General features: G+C 36.9%; 1 protein-coding gene and 1 long non-coding RNA gene across 5 annotated transcripts in view; both read right to left on the reverse strand.

Annotated features, from left to right (window-relative positions):
- The window catches only part of PPFIA2 (PTPRF interacting protein alpha 2), a 284,919-nt gene that overhangs the window by 143,488 nt on the left and 115,554 nt on the right, over positions 1 to 25,877 (reverse strand). The window lies entirely within an intron of this gene.
- On the reverse strand, positions 8,075 to 24,758 carry LOC135301340 (uncharacterized). The gene is made up of 3 exons (XR_010363091.1): positions 24,701 to 24,758; positions 11,508 to 11,566; positions 8,075 to 10,659 (listed from the first exon to the last, which is right to left on the reverse strand). It is a non-coding gene; the product is annotated as an uncharacterized LOC135301340 (long non-coding RNA).

Here is a 25,877-nt window from a genome sequence, read left to right on the forward strand (position 1 = left end):
AATTCATTAATTCCAACACTGGTATTCCTAACCTTACAACATGAAGCAACTGCATTTTTAACTAGTTACTTGCACTGGGCTTACAAAGTGATCTTGCCGTCCAGGTCACATGAAAAAGAACATACTTTCCTAGGCACCAATATAATTATAATCCAAGCCTTCTTAGCAAGTCCCTAGTCGAAGTTCTGGTAAAGCAGGAAATCCTATACTCAGTTATTATACGAGCAGTACAGCTGTAATTTCAAGGCCACATCCAAAATAAGGACAGAGAATATACAAGAAAGTCAGATTTTATAACAAGTGGTATGGAACGCCACTGAAAAATTCAAAGATACTTAATGAATAAATTTAATTTGTTACTATATTGAATAAATCAGGACAGACTCTTTCCCAGGTTTTTTTGATTCTATAAGGTAGATTTCGGACGAGTGGAACCTACTTACTAGAAAATCATGATAATCCTGCTCTCAGAAGCAAAAAAGTGTCCCTTGGAGCAATATTTGTACATATGTATGCACACACACTACACATAAATAAACATTATGTGTTTGATGATGGTAGTCCTCCAGCGGGGGAAGCGGGGGTATAAAGAAGTAACGAAAAACACCTATAAGCCATCTATATCAACATAACTCTCTGGTGTTTATGTTGACTGGTACACACTTTGTCCATGGGAGCACTCCCTCCGAACTACTGGGAGCTTCCTATCACTGCACAGTGAAATCTACATACAAAATCTGGCAAGATGTATTCCTTAAACCTAATACATAGAAAGACAGACCTTGCAGTCTGTATAGCAGTCTTGCCACAGTATTGTTACATGACAGAACAAGGTAAGCTAATACCTCATTAAGTGAGCATTTTAAAGAGAAAATATATTTATTTACCCGTATCAAACTAATTGATTTTTCTAATTATTCTTTGATTAATCCCTTTAAAAATATTTCAAAAAAATCATCACAGTTAAAATAAAATCTTATACTTACATTTTAAAATATCTACAATATTCTTGTAGGAGATGCTTATTACAATGAATAAAGATTCAGAACAGTGATCACAGAAGCAGAGTTTGAGTTCATATATCCATTAAAACATCTCAAGATCGAGCCTTTGTGCTTTACCAAGGCAAAGAAATAATTCAGGCATGTATTCTACCATTAAGAAATTACTTAATAAAAAGACTCTAAAAAGGGTCTGAATTGTTCCTACTCAAAAAATAAAAAATATTACCTTGCCTTTCCTTCCTAATTGTCAGAATTTCCTCCACACAAAGTCTTTTCAGACAAGAAGTTTGTTGTTTGGTATTTTTTTATTACAAGTACAGAAAACAGAGGACATGCTCACTTCACAGAAGCACAGAATCATCAAAGTTAAAAGACACCTTCAAGATCATCTAGTCTGGCCATCAACAACCTGTCACCACCATGATCACCCCTCAGCCATATCCCCAAAAGCCAAAGCCAGACACCTCTTCTTGAGTGCTTCCAGAGACAGTGACTCCACCACCTTCCTGGGCAGCTTATTCCAATGCCTAACCGCTCTTTCAGTGAAAAAAATTCTACTGATATCTAATCTGAGCCTCCTCAGGAGCACCAACTTAAGGCCATTTCCTCACATCCTTTCACTTGAGACATGGCAGAAGAGATGGATCCCCACCTGGCTGTAACCTCCCTTCAAATAGCTAAGCTAAAAAGCTACAGCTTCCTCATTGGACTTGTGGTTCAGATTCTTTGCCAGCTTTATTGCCCTTCTTTGAAAATGCTCCAGCACTCCAATGTCCTTTTTGAAATTCCATATTGTATAAAAGTATGAAACTATAAGAACATTGCACAAATATGGAATACAAGACGTATTTTTTTGGGGTTACCCTGGACAGTGTTACAGTGATTGGTTTTCAAACTAGGTCTGTGGAAATCACGCTGACTGCTCTTTTGTTCTGTCTAATGAAGCATGAACTCTCTGATATTTATGTTCCACATTCCAAGTAATTTTATTGATGACTGGCATGGAAAAGGGGAAGGGAGAGCACAGGGAATGAAAGAAAAATAAAAGAAAAGCTAAAAACCAAAGACACCTACAGAGTATTCCTGCACTCCCTGAAATCCTGCTCCTATAATCAACCAGCTACCAGACCTACCCCAGCCTACAGTACTAATCTCTCTTCTCTGGGCTGTGAAGAAGCAAGAGAACAGCAGTTCACACACATGTACACAGTGCCCTGCAAAAACACAAGTACTGTTTAGGAAGGTGTGTTAAGACTGCTGCTAAACTGTGCACATGGTCCTTGGAGAAAAGACCTGCTGAGAGATCCAGGTTAGATCTCAAGCACACCCGAGGAGCCTATACATATCTCAGAAATCCCACAGATTTTGTGAAAGAGAGAAATCTCACAAGGATCACAGGGACTATCAGAGTTCTGTTAAAGACAAAACTAAGAAACACATTCAAAACAAAGTGAATCACACTTGCTCTAATTTCAAATCTTTTTGTCTCATTCTTACTGTATGACTACAGCAGACAGCAAAGCCAAAACCATGCCTAAATAATCTCTACAGCCTCATACAACGTTGATTGCCCCACAAAGGCCCAGTGATGCCTATTCAAAATCTGTTCCTTTTTCACTCCTCAGATTTCTACATAACGAAAACAAGTCAGTGAATCACTCATTTTGCAGTAATGCATATTTCCCTCATTTTCCTGAAGGCATGTGCCAGCACATCCAGTTTCCTCCAGAGGGACAGTGTGACCTCTGATCACCTGGGAGCAGGGTAAGGAGAAGGAAATGTGCCCTTGGGTGAGTGCAGAATGCAGCCCCTGGGAGCCATTCTGTTCTGCCTGGGCTCTGGAGGACTCTGGAACACAGATATTCTGTAAGGCTGGGAGCAAACAAAAAGGAGCAACTGATACTTCATTTATATCCATAACCTCATTCTACAAGTGCAGGAAATATGGCTAACACTGTTAATACACATTTTTTTCATAGTCTGTCCCCTCAAGAGGAAATATGCGTACAAATACACAGACATCTGAAGTCTGTAAAGCACTTTGGTTGAATGTTCTTAGTTTGATTTTTTTTTAAGTGTTTATTCTTCTAGATAAGATACTGCTGAAAAAATTCAGCTTACTCTTGAAGATATGAATGGGACAAGCATAGATAGTGGAAATCCCTTGGGGATTTAATGCTACTCTGTTGGATCAGCTGCCAAGCAATCTGTCTCACTGTACAGCACTTTTCAGGTCCTGAATAGGTCAGGGCTATCACATAAAATCCTGGTGACTTAAAGAAATTATTATTTAAAATAATCTATATTATCAATTCCCACTAGCTTTGCTAGGCACTTTGCAAGTATAGCTCTGAGAATATTTCTTTTATGAACAAGCTGAGATACATGTACAATGTCTCCAAGCACTCTGCTTCTTTCACTTCATTTACTTTTTCATGTGGGTATAGAAGCCTAACTCACAGATTTCAGGTACAGTATTTTTCTTTGCATTTAAATATCTCCTTCCCAGTTTGAGATACCAAAAGGCTCCCAAATACCAAACATACAGTGTGCAGTGATACATTCACAACCTACACAGTTTCAAGAACTGAGAATTATTATGATGCTGCCAAGCAGCATAAAGCACAAATTAACAAGATTTTGGTCTTTTTCTTGGTTATTCGTAATGCTTTGGGCAACAGCCAGATGTCAGAAATCAGTTCAACTTCATATTAACATCATTTGAAAAATGAGCAGTGGCAGATGCAGGCAGTGAAACTACACCTTGGAAAGACAGACCTAAGGTGGAAGATATCAGTGGAGATGAGTGGAAACATTTACATACAAAATAAATAAGAAGCTGTAGGTAAGGAAGAGCCTGAACTGGAAGCTTCTTTTTTTACTGTCTCCTGAAAGGATTTGAAAATTAGAGTATCTATGGGATTGAAAACTATTATTTGCATTAGACCTTAGATATAGTTTCACCTTTTTGCATTGCAACAGGGCAGGGAAATCATCTGTGCCCTGGATCCCTGTCCACCTTTAAATTATTCCTTTAAATAATTTAATCTTGGAGTAAAGACTTTTTGACCTGGTGCCTCTAAGGAGGGACCCTGAGCAAAGGATCCCCGTGATTTTACACCTCACAGTCCAAGTAGAGCAGTCCGGAGGCTGTGAGGTCCTGCCTTGCCTCCGAGTTTCTGTCCCCAGGCACTGAACCCGCACACTGAGCTGCCTGCTCTGAATGTATTCCTTAACTCTATCTTAGGATGAAATGCAGTTAAAACTGGTCATTCCTCTCCAGTAAATAGTTCAGATGTAGATTCTACATTTGACAACTTGCATAAGTTTGAGGGGCAGACAAACCAGTCTTTCTACAAAAACTTCCATGAGAAACAGTATTAAGAAGAGTACATTAGAAAATGAAATTCTAATTTTAAAGGGAAGGACTGAACAAATTTTGATGTAAATTAAACATTAAACTTTGCAAGTGAAGAAGGCACACAGGATTATATATCTTTATGTATTAAACCAGCATGCTTATCACAAAAAACTTTTAAAACTGTTTTAAACTATCACTTTTGACACTGTTTTAAAACTCAACACCACACTGACTGAAAACCTGAATTTAAAATGCTCCAAGAAGAAAATAAGCTTTGGGAATTTTTTGTTTTATTTTCTCCATATGCAACATTCCTTTCAGCTACTTGAAGCACAAATCAGACCAAATTTCCTCACTGAGTATGTTGGAATAGCTACGTCTTTTCAACAAAAATAAACAGAAATTGATGTTGAACATCTGTTGAAGATAATGACAAAGGTGCTTAATGTTGTCTGTACCAGAAAACTTGAGGAAAATGAGACAGCTGGGTTCATCCAGGACTCTTTGCTATGCTGCTGCTAGTTCTTGATGCTGCAGCAGGGACCAAGAAGTGGTCCAGGAAAGAAAGGGTTTCCTGACGCCTATGATCTTGCTTCTTTGCACACAGACATTTTACCTAGCCAAGAACATGATTTTCATATGTAACAATAATTATCATGCCCATATAAAACTGAGACAACAGCACAGCTTAAAATACTATATTCAAGAGCACAGACTTCACTGACTACAATGAAAAGAATATAATAAGAGTAAAATACTACTCTGGCAACAATTATTCAAACAGTCAAAGAATTACCATCGAAACACCACTGGATAAATATTGGCTATATTTTTCTGTCTCATCTCTACAGTAACATGAAAAACTCCAGATCCAGACAAAAGCCATATTTTTAGTACATTGAACTGCAAATACAGCTGAATACATGTATAAAAACCATAGGATCTGGTTGATTAGTTTAAAAAATCCAAATTTAAACCATGAGAAAACCATGGCAACAAAACAAATAAAAATTTGTAATTTTAATAAAAATTAGAATTGACATTATTGAGGGCCTTAAAATACAGCTTTCCTATGTTTATAATTTTAAAATCAAAATTTTATATCTTATCATCACTGAAAAGTCAGCAAGTGTAACAACCTGACATATGATAACACCTGTACATTGTGTCCTTCAAATATTACTTTTATAATCTGTAAAGTGTTCAAAAAACACAGTGAGAAAGGGAGAAGAAATATATGAGCTAGTAGAGCCCAGAAGAATCCCCATAAAGCACACAGCCACCCATCGTGATGTAATAAAGATCTTAGTTTTGTTAGTAGGACAAATTTCCTAACAGTTGAGGAAGGGCAGATCAAAGAACCCTGATCAGCTAAAAGACCAGACCTCCAGAAAAGAAACTGAGAGAGCACAGATTAGTAACTACCCACTATAGCAGAGAATCTGTACCAAGAAAGGTGAAATTGAATGATTTGCACACCTTATCTAATTTAAATGTAATTCAGAGTACTTGGAGCTAGAAGCTCAAGATTCCTAACCCTTGAGGGAGAAAAACATGTTGTCTCAAAGGCAACTCAATACGTGAGTGGATTACCCAAAATTAAATGGTTTGAATGTAGTATTGCCCTCTCCCAGCTAAAAAGCCACCAGCCTTGCTTCCTAAGGAATCACAAGGCATTTTGTTATTTAATTGCATCTTTTCTTGGCAAAACAGAATACTTTGCTTCAAAAAGTTGTTTCCTCACCATTGTGGCATCATCGCTGTTCACTGGCAAGCACGGGGAAGGAAAACTTTAGCAGGTGCTAAATACAGTGGACTTTCTGGTTGGTGCTGACCATCACAGAACTATGATGAAATGGCTTGGGTTGGAAGGGACTTCAAAGGTCTCCGAGTTTCAACACCTTCCATGGGACCATGTTGCTCAGATCAACATGGCCTTCAACACTTTCAGGAAGGAGGCATCTACAAATTCTCTGTGCAATCTGTTACAGTGCCTCACCAACTTCACAATAAAGAATTTCTTCCTACTATCCAATACAAACCTACTCTCTTTGTTTGAAGCCATTGCCCCTTATCTTCTCCTGAACATGCTCTTACAAAAAATCTCTCTTCATGCTTCCTGTAGGCTCCCTTAGGGTACTGGAAAGCCACATTAGGCCACCCCAAAGCCTTTTCTTCTCCAGCCTGAACAATACCAATTCTTTTATCCTTCCAGCAGAGGAGAGATGCTGCACCCCTCCAATCTCCTTAGTGGCCTTCTCTAAACTCACTCCAACAGGTCAGTGTCCTTCCTGCGCTGGAGACCCATCACATCTCTGACAGAGGGAGGATTAGTAGAGTTTGTCTCAAAATAAAAATGAGCTGCTAACTATTCATAAAGAATAAGTTCAGATAGTAAGAGAATGTCTAGACCGTCTCCAAAGCACCAGCGATAGCAATATTTTCCTTAGAGTGTGTAAGGAGTATATTATAGGTTTTAACTATAGTAAATTTACTGCAGTTTGGAAATGCTCACCCCCCCCAATTACTCTCAATAATCAATCCTTCCACCATGATATTCTGTATTTTAGATGCAAATGAAATTAAAAGCTAATTTTAATGTAACCTGCAATGTCACAATTCCACAGAAAGCACAAAAGAAAGTATGTCTCATAGGTATGAAGAAACTGCCAAAAGCAGTTACAATTGCAAATATGCAGGTGACAGTTAACTCACTAAAAGAGAGATTGCAGATTGACTGTCAGCTACCAGCCTCTGGAAAACAAAGTAATTCATACTCATACAACTTGAAATGATTCATTAGTGTTTTTATTTCATTGTGATCTAAACTAGGTTGCATCTGCTTGCACATATCAGCAGCTAACAGGGTGCCTAAAGAGTCACCCTGGTTAAGCAAACTCATGGGAATGTCTTAGGACATTATAAGCAGTGAAAATGGCTCTTGCACTTGACAGGGGGAAGGAGGAAGGGAAACAGACAATTCTCTTCCAGTTTCTGTTTGCAATGGATGCACAGCTGCCAAGCATGCATCCTGGGGAAACCCATACCACAATGTTCCCAAAAGTGGAAAGCCAGAAGTGCCAAGGGGACAGTCACATTCTAAATTTGAATATGCAAATGCAAGTGTTTCCCTGGCACATTGCCCCCAATTGTGAGAAAATATAACCAAGGGTGACAGTTCTCTATAGGCCTGAAGACCTGACTTTTGAAATTAATCTTACTGCTATCAACATGAAGGGTGCAGAGCAGTGAAGTGTCTCTTGTAACTAAAAACTATCTTGAGTTAGCAGTTATGTCACTGATTCTAAGGTGCATTTCTCTAATCATTATCACTTTTATGAACATGGAAGAGGTCTCCTGTTAGGATGCACTGTGAATTCTTCCTTCCTTCCTCCCCTCCCATGCAATTTCATGTAACTTCAAAGTATGATTAATTACTGCCTTTTTTCCATTTATTTGTTGCTTTCATTTTGATTCATTAGTGTTCTTGACATTAATTAAAATAGGACACTACAATTTTTTTGAGTTGTAACATTACTTAAAATTGTAGCAGTATTCACAGGAAACAAGCTCTGCATAAGTTGGTTACCAAAACGATGACATTTAGTCAACACTTTATATTTCAACTTAATGTTACAATTGAATAAGTCATGTTCTGAATACACGATATTATTTTTCACCATATGTCTATTAACTAACTCTCTAGACAATAGCTTGACTTCTGTACTTGCGTGCATCAAAGGAACACTGGCAGAAGACATGGTTAATTATATATGAGTCAGAAGGGCAGTGGTTTTAATCATTAACACAATGTTAGTTGTGGAACAAAGATACATCATTATATCAATACATGCATTCCTTTGATAATCTCAGCTATGACTGTCATGGAAAACCATACTCAGCAGAATAATTCTCTTTTTTAGCTCAGAATCCTACTTTTTTTGTCAACGGTTCTCCCTCTTTTGATGACAGCTTTATTGTTTTACTCATTCATCAGTCTCAAAATGATGGGTTTAACGATAAGAATCTATATGAAAAAAGAAATCCAATACATTTTGCAACCTCAGTATCATGTGATACTGAGTAGTTCAAGAGTTTATAGTGAAAGAAATGCTGCAGTGCTTCTACAATAATATGGGAATTTTAAGGAATCATAGTTATGATCTCATGTCAATTTGTTTTGCAAACATACTCTGTGTCGACCATCATCTCAGTAAAACTGAAAATAGAACATTTTAAATGCAAATTTGCTTAAGTGAGTTTATGTGGTTATGCAGCTTCTTCAGTTCCACAGAATCATAAAACTACGCCCATAGTTTGGGTCTGCTGTTCAAGAGTTTCCATGCACTTGACATGCTGCTAGAAACTACTGAATTGTTAATTAAAAAAAAATTATATGCATGACATTCCAGTGCAAGTTTAGTTATCACTCAAGCATTAAAGCTGCCTGTGTCCTGTCCCCCACTATGAGCCTGAAAGATCATCTCTCTTTTATTTCAGTCTTAATTACTAAAAGCATTTCCACTACAAGACTACAAGTCAAGATTTGTAGTAGCTGTGATCCCAACAAGCCAGATAACCCTTGAGGCTGTGACAGGCTCAGAGTGCAATGGTTTTCCTTTTCCACTTTTGTATCACGCTGCCAAACAAACAGGTCAATTATTCACTGTCATTGTAACAGTAACTCCAAGGTGATCAGATATTGCAATGATGAAGAAACTCAGAAAAAATGAACCCTTCTGCTTTTCACTTTCCTGAGGGATTAAAATTAACCCTTTCCTCTTTTCCAGTTTTTCTAAGACTCATAAATTTATTTTTATATTTGAACTTCCTAACAGAATTCTGCCAAAATGGAAAAATACTGAAGAGTGCAATTGGTGCCTCTACCGAAAATCTCACTCATATAAAAGCCTGGTTGGGTCTGTTACTCCAGTAATTTTATGGTTGTAAGTTTCAGAGACTGAATGTCAATTAATAGATGTGGGCTCCTCTGTAGCCATCTATTTTTAATTCCATCAGAGAGGCTTAGTGTTAAACATGTGATGGAAGAAATGTTAGTCAGAGGAAAGCAGATGGGATAGCTAATTTTTCTTTCACAGTGTTTACACAATGACGAATTTTTTTTAACTCTCACAGCAGAAAAACAAGAATACCCCACTCACATATAGCAGTATTCCTCAGCAGGCTTAAGTCAGGAAAATGCTAAGTTCTGATCTGGATTTATCATTAGGTAGCCTGGTAATAGAATGTACCAGTAAAGGTATGAGTCCACAGTCTATGCCAGTAGTCCTCAAGCTTCAGGTGCTGCTCAGGTGTCCAGGCTGAGCACACTTCAGTGTGTTCATCTGGAGCCTCCTGCTCCCTCAGTGCATGTGCAAACTGCACACAGAACAAAAAGTATATTTTGTAACTTTTTACTTATCTATATAAAAGCAGGCAAAGAGTAAGTTAAAAAGAACCCCACACAGACTGTACCAACCAGACACAGAAATGGAACAAAATGTGCCAGCCATGAGAATGGCTGTTTTGTGCCACAGAAGACCCCTGAATTTGTCCTGAATTACCTTGCTGCAGAAGGGAAAGCAGCCTAGCTGTACCACTGGTGTATCATGCATATGAAGAAAGAGCACTCACTAACCCAGGAATAACCAAAGGATACCCTGATTTTGGATACAAAGCAGGGATTTCTACATTGCTCTGCACCACGCTATGCTGAAGTGTTAGCTTCCCTGAGACTGCAGTCAGCTGTATAAATTCATGGGGCTCCAACAGAGAAGATGAAATTATTCACATCTTATAATAGTTGTTTCTAAGATCTTAGATGACTCAATTGACTCTTATTCTAACCTTCAAAGTTAAAAAAAATCAGAAACTTGCATTTAAAAAAATGTAGACAGATTCTTAAGTAAAGCTCGTTTAAAAAGATGACATTTCAATAATATCAATAATTTGCAAAAAACATGTTTCAAATATTAATGTTCTGTTTGCATATAATAATGCAAATAAGAAATAATCCCTACAGCTGGCAGAAGAGTAAAATATACTGCTGAGGAAGTTCTGCTGAATTTTAAGTCACATGGAACACAAACACCAAACCCTTGTATGCTGTGTAGAATAAAACCATGCCACCCACATGAGAAAACTTCTCTAGAAGCCCTAAATTCAAAAGGCAGCTAAGACAATCAAACACATTCAAAGTATGTGATCTGAGTACTTGATCTTCAGTAAAAGGATGCAAACTGAAACTTCTCAAAGCCACATTGCTTATGGCTGAAGAATTTCCTTTAGATTTGTCTGAAATAAGAATGAAACAACAAACTCTTAACTAACATCACGAATATTATGAACAAATTAATGATTTATGAGAGTCTCACATATTTATTTATTTGCAATCATCTCCAACACAAACTGCAACTTTTACTTCTTGATGAATATAATTTCCTGTGCATATAGATGCATTCTGAAACCTAATTTCCAGCTTTAGAGCCACATAAACCATAACAGATGTCCTTAAAATCTTTCAATGGTTGGGCATCATTTTAATTTAATTCCAGATAAGAAAATATTTAACCTTTCTCCAAAACTTTAAAATAGAGCTTTGTGAAATATCCAAGGTCTCTTGGTGATGAAAAGAATAAATTTTGCTCAACACATTATTACCATTAAATAGATATAGAATAGGTCTATTCAGGGCTGCTTCTTTCAGGGAAAGCTGTTAACAAATACCTATGAAATGGTTGATTTCATAGTCTTTTAGTGCTCAAGATTATTTAACAGATAAATATCTTGTCAGAACAATCAGCACTGCTGCCAACTGACCTGATTATTTTTAAGAGAGAAAAAATACAGTTCTGTCACCCCAAGAGCTGTAACAAATATATACATTCTGTGGAGTTAATACACATTTATAGAGCTCCAAAACTACCAAAGCACGATACTGAAACCACACTTAGGAGAAAGGGCTTAAAGGATTTAAAACAACTAAATCACTTCTTTAAAAGTGGAATACTCACACTAATACTGCTACAATTAATAAAAAATTTAATTGGCCCTTTGTGATGTTCAGGAATTAGTATGTGTACTTTTTTCCATGTCACTTCCTGACACTATTATGAAAAAAACTGTATGAAAAATCTACTTACACTTTGAAAGGGAAATGAAGTGTCATATCTTCACCTGCTCATGTGTTGTGTCTGATGCCCTATGTGTGGAGATGCAAGCTCTGACTCCATGTTCAGAAGGCTGGTTTATTATATTATTACATATAATATTAAAATACTATATTAAAACTATACTAAAAGAAGAGAGAGAAAAGATTCATCAGAAATCTAGAAAGAACAAGAATAGAATGCATAACAAAATCTTGTGACTGCTCACAGCCTCAACACAGGTGGCTGTGATTGGTCATCAAGTGAAAACAATCCACATGGAGCAATGGAAGATGCACCTGTTGCATTCCACAGCAGCAGATAGTTATTGTTCACATTTCTCTCCTGAGACTACTCAGTTCCTCAGGAGGGAAAAATCCTAGCAAAGGATTTTTCATAAAATATCATAGTTACATTAATGTTTTATTATGGTTTTGAATACTTAAATCTTTCATTGTTCTTTATCTACCAAATGACACGCTGCTGTCACTGCTGTCTAATAGGATCTTGTCTTTTCTAAATTACTTTTGAGTATTGAGATTTTTGAGTATAAATTACAGTTCTAGAAACAAGAGACATCCACTGATGATAAACAACTGTGAAACATGTAAAATGCATTAAAAACCTGGAAGTTCCAACCATTTTTTCCAAGTACAATAAGCATTACACATCTTACATTCTAATGTACTCTTTTCTGCGTTTCCACCTCTGTTCCATCCTTCCCTTAACTTGATGCGCCAAGTTCTTACACCACACACTCTTTGTAGTCAGAATTACATTTCCACCTAGCCTGGAACAGTGGGACCTCATGCTTAGTTAGTAGTATCACCCAATATTGAAGAGTGTGTATACACTGTATAGAGCCCCAGACAGTCCCAATGTTAACAAGAGGCACAACGTGTAGCATGACAGTGGCCACTATTACCTCATTGAATAAACATGCATGCAATCCCAACTGTAAATATAGGTTAAGTCTTTATATTGTTAAAAGGTTCTCCTTAAGTACATACCCAAATTCTGTGTGCATCTGCTTGACTAACATAAAAACCTGTCCCTATGTTGTTACAAGAATTTTTAACAGAACAATTTTATTATGGAACTAAGTCAAACAGACCACAATAGCAGAACTATGGGATATAAGCCATTTTTAATTGAACGTTGATACTGGCAGCATACTTAACCCTCTTAGGTTTAGAAAAAAATGACAGATTTAGATTTTGCATTTAATAACAATTTATTTCCCAGACACCCTTCTTTTGTAACCTTTTAATCTTTTGATTCCATCAGATTTTGAAGGGACTAATAAATGCAGTTTTATTTCTATTTAATTTAAACACAGAAATAAGTAAGTAGGAATATAGTTACAGGAATTTCCCAGGAAAATATTTCTGTGGTTTAACTTCTAATCAGTTTTTATTTTGGGATTAATGCAGATAGCATCAAAGCATCAAAATGAGAAACAAGCTGCATATTCAGTTCAGGCATTCTAGTAAAACAGCACACAGCCTGAAGAGTCAACAGGAAATAGTTTCAGTTTGGTGACTTCTTTTGAATTTTTGTATTTGAACATGAAACTTCTTCAGTATTACTCTTTCTAAATATTTCTATAGAATACCTGATGTCTAACAACATGAAACCGTATCAACACCACAAAAAACAATTCCAACCTTGTGGGAAAGTCCATAAATACTCAAAATTACTCATATCAATTAAATTATAAGGAATATTCATATGTGCAGCTAAAAACCTTTAGAGATTAAGATATATCATACATTTCTTATGACCACTGCATAAAGAAAAAATGATCAAAAATTATTTTGACAAATAAAGGAAAAATGATGAAAGATAACCAAAATGTTAATCTCTTAAATGCTGGATTTGGACTTTTCCTCTGTATTGGTTTCTGAAAAACAACTCAGAGAAAAGTAAAATATTTTTCCTACAGATACTATAGTAGATGATATGACTACTCTTAAAAATTACTGAAAAATAATTTTAATATGAAAAACATGCTTCAGTGTAAAGGCACAGAGAAACCCACTACATGCTGGTGGACACCAGAATCTGAATGCAGACAGTTTATATTTATCTTGGTGTCTGAGAATAATTAACATTTTGGAATCAAAATGAAGTCAGCGTTAATGGGGATGATATGCTGGGTGCAATATATTTCACCTGTGCTGTTGGAGTTCTACAGAGGAGAAAAAACAGAGAAAAAATAGTTGTCCCTGAAGTGCATGTGTGTGACTCACAATGTGTGCAAGAGACAGACCTCTGAAGTGTGAACTTGCTGTTTATACCCAGCTTATAACATAAAAATAAGATGACTCTTAATACTGTAAGAACAAGAGGACAGATATAATGAATTATTTTGGTTTTAATTGTCCCTTTAATTTCCTCAAGCTACAAATGAATAATTTGCATTTGCCTCTCTGTTTAAGTAGGTGTGTATTCATCTGAGCTCTTCCACCCAAAACATGCAGTAATACTCTCCAGGTACATAAATGCAAGCATTCAGTGCAATTTTCAATGTGGTTTTAACATACAAAGATTTTGGTCTCTCTGTCTCAGGTGCCTGACAACATAGCTGGAAATTATGGTGGTAACAGGGAATTATAACGCTGAGTCTATTTCTAGAATTCCTTCATTCCCTCTACATTACCTGGCACATGGTATTTTTCCTTGAGGAGCTGTACTGCACTTTTCTTGCTCTCACATCCACATGGAGGACCCTTGAAACCTATACTTTGGAAAACCCGAGGAAATAATGCTGCAAAAAAGGCTAATTGCATTTTTGCATTATTTGCAGAATTTCTTCAGGCTTAATGTTTTCTCTTGTTTCAGCAAGAGCATAAGTTATTCTTTAAATCAGTAATTGGTTTTAGATGCACTCCAGTCTATCAACTATAAGATATGGGTAATTAGAAGTGCAACCGGAGGAAAACAAAGGAAATAATCATCATAAAAGTCTTCAAAAGGCTGTTAAGTTAGCAATTTTTATTTAATAGCAGATTATAATCAATTAGTTTGACAACTTAAAAAAACCTGCTTTTATTTCAGGAGTATTCATTAGGACATAGTGCTGATGCATATGGAAGTCTGCTGCATATCAACTGTGAAGCTCAATGGGCTTTCTTTGCTATTGCAAGTCTTAAATTATATCATTTTCCTCACAGGTATTACCTGCCTTTATGAATTTACAAATTATTATCATCTGACCTGTGCTAAATACAAGAATCTGAGCACTGAAAGGACATTTCACTTGATATATTCAACATCAGATCAAATTCCAGACAGTGTAATCCTCCCTCTGGAGTGCATACCCATGACTTGTTGGCATTGCCACAGCACCCATCACCAGCTCTTGAACAGAACAAATGTAATTTGTACTGGTTTTTCCATTAGCTGTACTCCACAGTAGTATCCAGATTTAAACTTTATATTCTACCTGCAGAATTTTACTACCATGGAGAGTCAACTAGTGTAGTAAGAGGTATTGCAGCAGAGGAAGCCAGGCTGCTGTGCTTTGTGTAAAAGGACACTGAAAGGACACACAGAAAGTCTGCAACGCTTATGTAGAATTTTCTTCAAAACACATGCAAAAACACATCAGGGAAAAGCAAAACTGGAAACTTGCTCCTTCCTATTCAGACAGATGAAGGTAATCTTACAGTCAGAAGAAGGTTGCACATTTATTATCCCCTTCTTCTGCAAACCCAACAGCAGTAAAAAAATCTCACAGATTACAGAGTGGGCAGAACACTGTTCTTCAATGCATCCAAAATGCTTTGAATTCACTTGTTTCATTTAAATATGTAGTAAGCATATACAGGATAGAATTCATTTTGTTTTCTAATCATTGTATGCAATGTTGGCTAGAACTTTCCAGCTCAAGTAAGAACGAAGAACTAGTCAAGTTTCCACACTCTCAGAGGAATCCTAAGGCTACTAGGAATGCTAGAGGAGCTCTTAAGTTACTAAGGTGTTAACCAAGTAGATAACAATATAGGATGGAGGTATTATTAGGAGCTATAGATCAGCACTTGTTTATTTTATTATTTTTTCACATCTGCTGCTTACTTTCTTACCACTGCTGTTCTTTTATTGTTGCAAGTGAACTCCTAAAGCTGTTTTTCACCTGCTTCTAGCTATTGGATTTTCTCTGGAAAGAAGGAAACCAACTTTGTTCAAGAGCAAGCGCCTCATCACAGAAAGGTTCTATTAACTACAACAACATCCACAGCACATGATATTTTTAACTGGTTTTCAGAAATACATGAAAAAAAGCTTCCCAAAAAAGTCACAAGGCTTTCTAGTCTGTTCTTGACTTTCACTGACCAGCTAAAGTCCATTTCAAAATGAAGATGACTCATGCTCCAGTTCCCTTATCAAAGAAATACTTTGACTGAAACTGCAATTTTCTGCTGACAGTGATGAGGACAGGAATACCATTGGCAAAGTTCTTTCCATTAAATTTAGGACATAGCTGGATTAACGGAACCATTCCTGCCCTCTTAGTTATCACTTCTTGCTTTCCGCAAACATTCTTGCAACTTTAAAGCACTCTTTGTGATTACTAAAACAGGTTTTTCCTTACAAAAGAGGTTGGCACCTGTTCTCATCAGGGGACTTTGGCAGCCCGAGTTCTAAACATATTCCTGCATTGTGTTTAGCAGAGGCCACTTTCAGCAGATGACACTCAAATTCACAGTAGAAAAGCTGATAGCTATACTAAACACCAATTTCCTAAATTTAGCCTTAAGTACACACTGTGCAGGAAATCGGATGTGTTTGGGCAGGAAATTTTGGGATGCCTCATTTAAGAAATGTGTTAAGAAAGAAATTTTACCACTATTACAGTCTTTTGTAAGTCCAAGGACACAGCAATACTCTGAAGTTTTCTTAGCAGTAAAGCAAATACTGCAAGTGAAATAGAATGGATCACTGACTTAATGTATACACTGTGAATTCATATATATATACACACTCCTTCCCTAAGCACAGTTCACTTGCTTCCCGAGGAAGCAGTGGAATATATGCAACATATTACAATAGTGGATTTAGCAGAACATTTTGAAGGCTACCTGATCAAGCAGATGGATGTGTAGCTTGGAGAGACAGTATTTAATTTAAAGCAGGCTCATACTCTTAGAATTGCAAGGGGACATTTTAGTAGACTCACACTATTTGGTGCTACTTCCACCGTCCTAGCTGAAAGCAAAAAAAAGTCTTTGCACAGAAGTCACTGCCATAGGGCAAAAAATTTTTCAAGTAACCATGTTGATGCTGAACATGCACACAATGTAAAGACATTAACAACAGTATCTACATATAATTAGAAGAGTTAGCACTTCATGTATTGTTTGCATGGCATTTATTAACTGCTATATTAAGCTGTGAGATGATCCTGTGTCCTGCTGTGGCTTTTTACACGTGCATTACTGAATTCTATATGGAACTTCTAGCCTTATTCAATATATTATTTTCAATACCTAGTAAATCCTATTGCTCTGAATGTGAACAATTGTCTTTTCCAAGAAATGCTTAATAATAGAAGTTTAAAACTGTCTTTTAGGAAAACAACTATATTGCACAGAGACCAAATGTAAATATGGTGTTAACAAAGGCAACTTCTAGAAGGAGGCAAGATGTGCAAATAGCAGTGGAGCCAAGCTGAGACTGCTCAATGTCCGTCTCCCTACAGCTGATACAGAGCTCCCACTCTCCCACCTGTCTCAAAACAGATATATCCATTTGGGAGGTATAATCCATAAACATAGACAACACCACTCCAACAGGAAAAGTGTCATAACAGACATATTAACATTCTCAAAGGTACACTGGTCTACTTTAGTCTCAATAGCCAAGTCCTATTCCATTCCTACATTCTGTCAGACTGTAATATAAAAATTTTTAATTCTTGTTGACCTGAACAAGGTGGTGATAATGATGGAGGAAACAGGATGGCCAAACTATGCCTCCTAAAGTCAATAAAGAGTACAGTCAACCTTAGATCTTTTAAAGTAATGCATACCATTGGTTTGTTCTCACTCTATCCACAAATAATGCTGAACCATTTTTTAGTTAAAAAATCAATTTATCTGCTTTCTTAAGCTGTTTCATAAACAAGTTTCATGCACATCTTCTACCTATTTTCTTATTAGAGCATATGTAATTCATAGAAAGGCCAATAGTGTATTTATGTTACAGACACTGAAACAGTGGGAATGTCAGAATTATTAGCTTAACTTTAAAATATCATTCAAAGATATTATATAAATTTTTGCCTGTCCTCTCATTGTCTTGACAGTTAATCTGCAGCAACACCCACTTCCTATCAGTTAATTTTACCAAAATATATATTAAAAAAAAGAAGCCTCAGAATATGAAGAGGCTTAGAGGGAGATACTACTGGGAAAGGAGGCTGTATCTAATGATTAAGAACTGAAAATATACCAAATATAAGGAGCAAATGGAATCAGTGATGAAAACTGAACACTAGTTGCTTAGTATGGAAGTGCTGCACTGGTGCAGAGCGGGATATCCAAGAGTGTCACTTCATCACATAAGTCTGCTATAAAAAGTCAGCTTTCATTTTTTAATACAGTTGCACAGGTCAGCTTTGTCAGAGATAAATAAACTAATTTTTTTAGTCATGAATTCTGTGACTTTGAAACCAAAGGAAGCTTGCTGGGCATCAGCTTGTGTTGTAACTTCACAGAGTCTCAGGTAGTCCCTGAGCAGCAGGAGCTCAGTGCAGCTGGGCCAATGCACTATGCAGAGCACGCTCTGTCTCTGAGAGAAACTCTCCTGGCATCCAGAAAATAACCAACAGAGTTATCACTTTTATGAAGTGATGGGCAGAGAAAGACCTGTCCCTCAGCTTTCTCCTGAAATATAATTTGACCTAAAATTTAATAGTACAATCCTCTTAGAGTTGTGTCCTTACCTCAGAATATATATGTATTCTAAAAGAGGTAGATTGTTATGTAACTGTATAAATTCTACATATATTAATAGTTTAAGACAGAATTTATTCTGCAAGAGAAAACAAATTCTGACTCTGTGCTCACTAATTGTAAAGTTTCCCTTAAAATCATTGCAGTGGAACCAATTATTCCAAAACAAAATTAAGAGAACTGCCAATAACTCTACATATTCATTCAATTAAAAAAATTACATTAAAAATTACTTTGACATATAAAAAAATTCTAGGATTAATTTAACATTTTCCTGTGTCCCAGAAGTATCACCATAACCAATATTTGCCATACTTTAGGCATAAAAATAATTAATAATTATGATTCTATAATATCGAATCTAATAAATGAATAATTTATTAGATTCTATATATAAGTATAACTCACTCTTAGCAGACTAAGAACAATATTCTACTATTTAAATACTGAAAATGAAAAAATGGGGCTTCCAGGCCGTACATTGTACAATAACCTCATGCAGATTTGAGAGTGTTTTGATTTGGGAAGAGAAGTTACTGATTTTCTTTGGTCTTGGTGCCTATGTGTAAGTATCTGTCTGAAATTTCCCTTATTTTTTGCCTCCTTATCATCGTGAAAAGGACAAACTGGGACCACCAGGGAAAGAAAAACAAGGATCCTGTTCTAGGATCCTGGTCCTGCTTGAATTTTCCCCACCAAGCCCAGCCATTGTTCACAGGTGTGTTTGCCCACCCCATGGAACACTGCACTCAATGAAAAGAAAAGGGGCAACTTGCCCTCCTTCACCTGCATCGCTTCACAGCACTGGTTCTGGAACTTGCCCACCTCTCAACTTGGCTGGACTTTCTGGAATGAACTTTTGGTGGTCCCCACAAAAAAGACCCTCCATTTACTGTACAGCAACCACCGTGACAGATGGACTGAGATGGGAGAAGCCTCTCCCTCAAGGACTGAGACATAAGACGTTCCCTAAGCTCCCCTTTCCAAGGACTGAGACTGAAATCCCTATCACAGGGAGGAGGTATGTGTGCGTAGGGAGGCCAGCTGACCAAAGCGAGATGTTTGCCAATCACTGGACCAAGAAGACAATGGTTCTCACCCACTGCTGAGAACATGGACTATTGTATCTGTTTTCCCCCAACTCCTTCGCAATTTTCAATAGTAAAAACCCCTGAGTTAGCTAGGGATTTTTGAGACCTACCCTGATGCAAGTACAACAGGCTTGGTCAACTGGACTTCGAAGGACTACGTTGTTCCATCTGGTAGCTATACACCCCCTTTCTTTTCCCCTCCTCTTTTTCCTTACTCTCTTTCCTTCACTCCCCCTCCCCCTAACACATTTTGCTCTGGTCATTTCAATAAAGGTACATTTGTTTTTGACTATCACTGTAACCCCCTTGTCGTGTTGGTTTTTTGCACCCTGAGATCAGTAAAATGAACCATCACAATACCCATTCGCAAAGACGGATCATGGCACTATGGAATGTCAACAGAAAAGCATAGTATTTAGTTGTAGGAAGCTTTCCTTAGACTTCCTCTTCCCTACAATTGCCAATTTCCAATTACATTTTTAATATAGGAGGCAGCATTTATAATTTGGCTGACACTACAATGCATCTATTCAAGTAAAGTTGCAAACTAGAAAAGTCTTAGCAGCTCATCTTGTACTAGAAAACACCGATAAACAGATGGGAACAAAAAAATTAACTCCTATATGGGAAAGGCCAACAGAAGAGTTTTATGATCGTATTAATTACAGACCTGAGTGTATGCATTAGGCAAGGAGACCATTTCATTATTTTACACAGGCTTGCCCCAGAGAGTCTTCTTTTTCAATTTTATTTTCTAGAGAGAATTGGCATTTGGAGGAAAAAAAAAATCCAAACCTCTCAAAACCCTCCGTTCTAAGAATTAAGAATATAAAACATGTTAGAAACTGTCCATATCACTGCACCATCACTGAAGAAGCATAAGGTCAAGTAAATGTATTATTCATTCACTATTATGAGCTATGTGCTCTAAATGTAAATTACACTCTGTAATTATTTTTCACTTTTAAAGAGTATCATTCATAAAGCAAATTAAAATGAGGTGATTAAAATAATCAAAATTCCTGTACAACATCCCAGAGGGCAGCTGAAATGACATGATAAATTATACAACTTTATCAGTTCAAGAGTCTATACAGACTACAAAGAGGTCATCAACTCCACAGAGTGACAGAGTGTAATTCTATGAAAGAGAAATCAAAGCAACTTGTTTGCTGTTTTTTGTGGGGGAAGGGCTGGGAATACAAATGCTGTGATCACAGCCTGAGGGTAGGGAAGCTATAAGTATGATCTTGTGGAAGACTCTCTCTCCCCCTGACCTGGAAAGCTACTTTAAACACTCGGCATAAGCAGTGTAAGTAAATTCCTTCCCCACTATTGCACTGAAACACTATCAGCATGAAGCATTGAGTGAATCCAACAAAAGCTTCTCCACCAAAAGTGGAGATGCTCAAAGTTGCCTAGTGGCTGTAGAAATCAAACTTACATCACCTTGGCACCTAATTTTATCAGGTTTCACAAATAAAATTTCCCTTCTCAGCTCCAATGTCCTCGGCTCACCCATGGTCAGACTATGCCTTCAGGAACTTAGAATAAACACCTAGTCTAACAATATTTTTGTAAAACTGTTTTTTTCCAGTGATAAAGACATTATGATCTTGCAAGGTTCTCACTGTTATCCCTTGGTTTCAGTTTATTCTTTTTTGCTTCTATTTTAACATAAGAATTTTTTTTAGACAAAATTGAAGGTTTCTTCTTAACTTCTATTATCCCAGGTGTCCACCTGGTGGGATACAAATTAGACATAGCTTTACTTTTCAAGGAAACATTAATTTGAAAGAGGGTTTTACAGTAAAACAACCTATTAAATAATTTTGCTTTTAAAAATGGGCTGAAGAGGAATATAGGAAAACAGAGATCCAATGTAGTTGCCATCATCTCAGTACAAATCAACACTATTTTCTTCCCTATGTATCCATCTACCTTCTCCCTATTCTCTTGGCTGTTTTCAAGACTTAGGTCATATGCTCCCACAGGCAAAATTCTGAGAATTACTCACAAATCATGGTTTTGAGTTTAGGGAGTTGGCAGTTTTCACTCTCCTAATAATTACAAGGTCTGTAATCTTCCAGATGCTGCTTAGAAAAAGCATGAAAACACCACACAGGATTAAGTGCTTATAGGAAAGGTTCTCTTAAGCCTCCAAAATTATAGGGTTACTCCTGAGAGGCTCTGCATTTCTGAGCTATATACTTTATGTTATCTTACTGCTTCTACAGCAGGCGTAGGTGTAAACACAGCTCTTGCCACTCCATTACTGTGCACCCCTTGTTCTCTTGGAAGAATGAAAAAGTGAATTACCAAAATTCCAGTGCAGCTTTTCATTTGAAATACTGCCAATGCTGAGGAAGCATGTGACATTTTACAGATGCTCCTGAGTTTCAGCTTCAGCTCAATCTGACATGTTGCCTCCAGACCAGAATTGCTGAGAATAATACACGTGAAACTTTTCTTAGGTAACACTGGAAGGTCTACAAAGTAAAAAACACCAAAAAAAAACCCCTGTGTTATTTCTCAGCAGCAGTGGGATACTTCAAGAACTCAAATTTGATCTGAATGTAGTCTGAAAAGACTATAGCTATTTAAAAGCACAGGAACATGTTTGTGTATGAACAGCAATTACTTCTCAGAGTCCAACAACAGGACTGAAAAAAGTGTGTGTATAAAATACATTATTTTAGGGCTCAAAAGTAGAGAGAATGCTCTTTATAATCTCTTCTCTCCAACTCCTCCCCTTTTTATTTTGAGCAATAATGCCAAAAAACACCTGTTTTTCTCATTTTGAGGCAGAACACAGCCCTCTTACTTCATATCACAGGTACATTTCACATCAAAAGGCATTTTGTTTCTCACAGGGGTCAAGATGAAACTCCAAAAACCAACAATCACAAGAAAGCAACCCACAATTACACTTCATTAGGTTGTCATTTGCTTTCCAGACCCTTTGTAAAGCTCACACCAGCACACAGGTGGACCAGTTGGAGTCCTGGCAAAATACGCTTTTTCCTTCATTTGGGATGATATCCAGCTGATAGAAGTGAAGCTCTAACATACATCAAGACACATAAAAAAGAACAGTCATAATCATTCTCCTAATTATCTCTAATTGTGGTGCACTGACAAAATGAAATTCATTTCAGCAAAGAGCAGAGCCTACTGCTTTATAAATTAGGCACTGTTGTATTTTTTTATTTTTTCCTACAGAAATGCTTTATGAAGCTTGAAAGCCATTCTCCCCTCTGTGAACTCTAACACTGAAATTGCCCTGGACATTTGCAAGCTTTTCCTCATTTGAGGAAAAGCACATGCATGTGTTCCACAGAAATAAAATAGAGCTTTAATTACTGCAACTGGTTGGTGTAAGCTACAGCGGAGTAATGACCAGGTGTTCTGGTCAGCTGTTCTACAGGGCAGTTTTGGAGGCTGTACTACAGTGGATTACAGGAGCAAGTTCCATTGGAGGGCAGCTTTCAGTTTCTCCTGGGTGGAAATCTGTACACAAACATGTATGCCCCAGTAGTTCTAGGGCCTCTGATAATATGTAGCAAAACGCATCTCAGCTTCTTAAAATAAAAATATTACAGTATATATTTTGCACTCTTTGAGAAAAAAATTTAAAAAGCATATTATGGTGTGAGCAAATTTGTAGTGCATGGGCAGGAGTAGATTACTTTTACTTTACTTAAAAGCCTTAAAAAAATTATAATCTTTTTCATTATTGAGAATTTCCATTGGTCATTTCACCCTAAAGTCTGAGTAAATTATCACTGTCAGTAAAGTCCTGCAATAGTACAGAAGTCATCACTGTAACTTCCATGTAAATATACTACAAAAATAGGTAAATTGGGATTCCATAGTAACAATCTTTGTGAAATCAGTCTGAGACTGGTTTTACTATAAGAACACATAACATTACCTTAATTTTTTTAGGTACTAGATGATTTAGGATTTTTTTTAATTACAGCTTAATTCAATTATCTAATGGTTAACATCTTCATTTATTTATAATTAAGCAGAGACATTCCATAGACTTAAAGAAAAATGTTGTTTATCACATATAACAGCTACATTATTTTTAACACAGTACGTTCTGTATAAATTCTATGCAAAAGCCCCTAAAGATTATTGCTGTAATTTTCTTCATCATATTACATAACTTTTTGACACTGCATTGGTTTCCAATTACGCTGCTGAAGTACATTTGTCTGAAACATACATCCAACCTTTTCAGTCTGTGAGGGTTGTTCAGTACAATAATCTCCATCAGTTTAGTCAACCTCACAATCCCCACTGATCTCTTCACATAAAAGGTTTAAGGACTTGGAGCTTAGGATCCACCTCACTGTTAGCAGCAGAAGCTCATTCTTTTACTCTAGGTGAAACTAATCTCATCTCAGAAAGTAAACAAAGAGTTTTACATTTCATACAACTAAACAAACATGCACAGAACAATGACAGAATACCAAAGCAAATCCATAAATAGCAGCCCCAGAGGGCTTCATTCAGATTTCAGCTGAATACATAAGGACTCTCAAATTGCCAAACTGGCCTAGACCCACAAAAGCAGCATGACACAAATACAGGGCAAAGCTTAAGAGACCAGCCACAGCACTCTGTACTATACACAAGAAATAATAACTAGGAAGAAGGTGTGTTTACCCAGATTCTGATAATAAAAGCACCATTTTCATTGGATAAACATGTGAGCAACATAACATTTATTCCCTCAGGGATCACACTGGCTGTAAGGTATCTCATTCTTGGACCTCCTTAACCTTGTTTCCTAAGCTCATGGTCCATCCACCAACTTTTACCTTTGTCTCCTGGTATTTTTCCATGTTAATGCACAAGAGGTTGGCAGCTTTTGATACACCAAATAGTTTGCCCTGAAGGCTACAACACGGTTGGAGCATTATGATGCACTCTTTGTTTTGTAACACCAGTGATAAATACCAAAAAAAAAAAAAAAAAAAAAAAAAAAAAAAGAAACAAAACCCAAAAAACCCAAACCACCCAAAACACCAAGCCAAACCAAAGGATTTCCAGATAGCTAGTCAGATTTTACAGAATTTTGTCACTGAAAGCTTTAAGCACTCACCCATACAGAATAACACCATACCATATCAGAAGGCTTCAGGCCTCTGCCTATACAGAGTAATATCAAATCATTCCAGAAGGCTGCAGGCATCTGCCCTTCTTGCTCTTCAGCCCAACCTTTTACACCCCTCATGTTGATGCATTGCACCTGGGTGCCCTCTGCTCCCTTTGGTGGTTGCTCAGTGCCCCTGGGCACTCCATGGCTCATGGCTATCAGTGCTGCTCACCTGCCCTGCACAGCTGTACCCACTGGGGGTGAGGCTTGGTGCCAGCCCCACTCCCAGTTACCACAAACTGTATGTCTACATTCTTTGGGTTTTTTTAGCTTCTACAATCAAAGGAATACTGTGAGTTGAAAGGGTGTATTACACAGATTTCAGAGAGCTTTCCCAGACACAAGGCTTCTGGTAATAGGACTCACTAAAACTGCCTTTTAAATGTCTGAAAAACTCAATTTGTTACATTTGAAAATAAATCAGAATAGACATCCTGACCTGAAGTACAAACACTGTCACAAACAAACAAAGGCAGAAAAAGCAGCACTAATTCAGGGAAGTGACCTTACTGGATGCCAGGGATGGTTCTCCTTGGACTCCTATAAGCCTGTAAGCTTTTAAACAGAGCTGATAGCTCTTTTACCAACAGGATAAGAACAAATTAAAAAGATTCTCATATGGCTACACAAAAGGCACAATCTACATGTAGAAAGGAAAGATGGGTCCAGTGGATTGCGTGGTGAAAGTTTACGGTACTTTCTTTTCTAAAAAGGCACCAATATGGCCCAAAAGCTGAAATATACTACTTGTGAACAGATGAACATAGGGACTTCAGCTAAGAAAGACAACTTGATTCATCTTTTATCAGATTTAGCATGCACTTATGTATGTACAGGCTACAGTGTATTTTTCTGAACCAGATTCAAGCCAAAGAGAAGATATGCAGATGGGAAAAACAGAGAAGGGCAAAAATGAAAGTGCTGAGCTGAGTTATTAAAAACTACCCTGTATAATACAAAATACACAAACATTTTTCTAATATAAATATCTGTACTTTATTGGTCAATATTACACTATATTGCTCACTCTTTCACTCTTTCTTTTTAGTATCATGCTAATATTTCAATTAAGTAACTTTTAAAGATATAGACTTATGACAACTTCCAATAAAAATAATTTTACCGCCATGTCATGGGAAAAATA

This window comes from Passer domesticus, chromosome 5 (assembly GCF_036417665.1).
Source record: "Passer domesticus isolate bPasDom1 chromosome 5, bPasDom1.hap1, whole genome shotgun sequence".
Taxonomy (NCBI): domain Eukaryota; kingdom Metazoa; phylum Chordata; class Aves; order Passeriformes; family Passeridae; genus Passer; species Passer domesticus.